Raw genomic sequence first — 3041 nt, forward strand, 5'->3', positions numbered from 1 at the left:
CCTGGAATGAGATAGAAGTTGTTTCCTGTTTGTTTGCAGTCTTTATTGCACCTGAACATCTGCCACAAACAAAAACTAACTTGCTAGTTAACCTGCCTTTGATGTTGCTGCACCTCTTATGTGTCCATAGCTTGCACCGGGTACATCTTATAGAGTTACTACCTACTCCTTTTCTACATACTGAGCAGGGCCATCTACCTGAAGGGGTTTGTGTTTTATCTACCTTCCTACTTATTAGGATTTTGGTTTTAGCTAGGTTGACTCTAAGGCCCTTCAATTCTAGACCTTGCTTCCACACCTGAAACTTCTCCTCTAGTTCTATATATATATATATATATATATACATACATACATATATACATATAAATATATAAATATACATACATATATATACACATACACGTGTGTATATATATATATAAAAGACAGTTGCTCCCATAAGTACCAAAATAAAATTTGGGATTTATGGAGGGTCAAATTTGGGAACAAAAACAGGACAGTGAAGACATACAAGGAAACTAAACAAAAACAAATATGGACGACATGACTATTCTGTGGACAGAAGTATTTTTAACTTCTATTTTTAGCGATGTAGGTGCTTATGTAGTGTCCTCACGTATATGTATGTGTGTGTATATATATAAGTACATAGCTTATATTGTATGTTTATATTTTATCAATTTGGCTGATAATTCTCTTGCCACTTCTGATGCTAATTTTAATAATACTATCCCTTATATTTATTTATAAATAATTTCACGCATTTCGTTTGTTTAAATAGTGTTTGGTCACTTCAAACGAAATTTTGCAGGCACGGTGGGGGAAAATTTTAGTAGTTAGCTGGTAGACTTTGGCTGAAGAGAAACCAGCACCTATTTGGTATTAATACTTGCACTGAACTAGTAGAAGTAAGACATTTTTAATGTTCACTGGAACTTTTTCCTATCATGCTTGTAGTTCATTTGTGACTATTCTGTGGTACAGAAATATTTTTGACTTCTATTTTTAGCAATGTAGGTGCTCATGTAGTACCCTTGTGTCTGTTTGTGTTTGTGTGTGTGTATATATGTATATATATATATGTGTACATATCTTATATTGTATATGTTTTATTAATTTGCCTGTACTACTGATAATTCGCTCGCCACTCGTGATGATATTTTAATAATACCATCCCTTCTTATATATATATGTATATGTGTGTATGTATGTGTGTGTGTATGTATGTGTGTATGTATGTATGTATGTATGTATGTATGCATGCATAACAGCAATAATGTTAATTTCTTTTAAAACAAATTCACTGTAAATTAAGTTCTCTCAGGTAGTTATTACAAAACAAAAACAAATACAAAATTTTGACATTTTTCCTAAAGATAATGGATATTTGTTTATTATATAATAAATTTGTTGACAATTTGGTACTTACTACATCGACTAACTTTTTCAAAGCTTATATCATTTTTAGTTCTTTTTATTTTGTCAACTAGCATCACATTTACACACTTTATAACTTTCAACAAAAGATTTAATGGATATTGGTGAGAAGAAAAAAAAAGGTTATCAGAAAAGCAAATGGTTACAGTGACAGGCTATGATTATTTTATGTTTTTTTATGTTGCAGTATTTGTTTATTTATTATTTATAATGATTCCATTCAGTAAAACTAACTTCTGTCTCACATTTCTAAAAAGGTATTTATTTTTATTACCAATTAAAAAAAATCTAATAAATAAAATTTTGAAAAGAAAATGCTTTATATCAATGTATTTATTGGCTTCTCTGTTGGCAACTCTTCAGTTTTGTAAATATATGTCTACACAGTGTGAGGGAGAAGTCATAAAAAGTTGGTAATAATAATATGCTTGAGATAATTTTAGAGAGGGAAAATAACAACCTGAACAATAATAATACTAATAATTTCCTGACAAAAGAAGACATGACAGGAAAGTAACATCCGTTACAATGGAAGGTTCCAGTACCACTTATATGAAAAATTTTTTTTTATCAAATCTAAAATAGAATAAATAGCAGTAGTGATAACAACAGGAAGAAAAATAGCAATAATAATGATAATAAAAACAGCAATATACATTAATGAACTTAAAAGCTAAAAAGAAAAAAGAAAGAATGCATGCTGACTTTAATGTCAAAAATTAATTAATGGATTTTTTTAAAAATTCCTCACCTACTAATTTTGAGGAAATTTCATTGTGAAAAATAAATGATAATTGCATTAATATTCCGTACATTTTTGTAAATGAAAGAAATGTAATTTTCCTGATGAGATATTGACGAATTGTTTAATAATGTTTAGTACTGAGTAAATGCAAATGTTCTGTTAACATGCTTTCACATGTCTGGAACATCAGGCTGAAGTTGATAGATCATTCCATTCTACAAGTGTTAAATTATATCAGTATGAGTTATATACATCAGCCAAAGCCATGCTAGCATAGAAAAACAGACGTTAAATAAATAAAAATATGCATTGTGTATATATGTGTATGTGTGTGTGAAGGCGCATGGCTCAGTGATTAGAGCATCAGGCTTACAATCATGAGGTAGTGAGTTCAATTCCCAGACTGGGCTATGTGTGAAACAGATAGTAGACTTGCAAATTGCATAGCAGTCTGCTTTAGAACTGGTACCATGCAAAAAAGCAAACATAGAGAAGTGGAGCACAGTATAGTCCTCATACCCATAAAATTCCTTCAAATCATGTCTTCATGGAAAATGGAATTTCAAAGATGATGATGATACATACTTGTGTGTGTGTGTGCTTGGATGGATGGCTGGATGAGTAGACATATAGACATTTCATACTGCTCCAGGCTTCTCAGCCGTAATTAAGCAGTAGCTGGTTGTTGGTGCAGCCCTCTCTCCCTATGGCTCTCACATTCTGGATATTCCATTGGAACTGCCTTGAAATTACATAGGCATCTAAGGCAGTTAGCAATGACACATGCTATCCTGAGTGCATACATATATGTGTATATGTGTGTGTGTAACTCTCTCTCTCTCTCTCTCTCTCTCTCTCT

The sequence above is a fragment of the Octopus bimaculoides genome, chromosome 4 (genome assembly GCF_001194135.2).
Source record: "Octopus bimaculoides isolate UCB-OBI-ISO-001 chromosome 4, ASM119413v2, whole genome shotgun sequence".
Classification (NCBI taxonomy): Eukaryota; Metazoa; Mollusca; class Cephalopoda; order Octopoda; family Octopodidae; genus Octopus; species Octopus bimaculoides.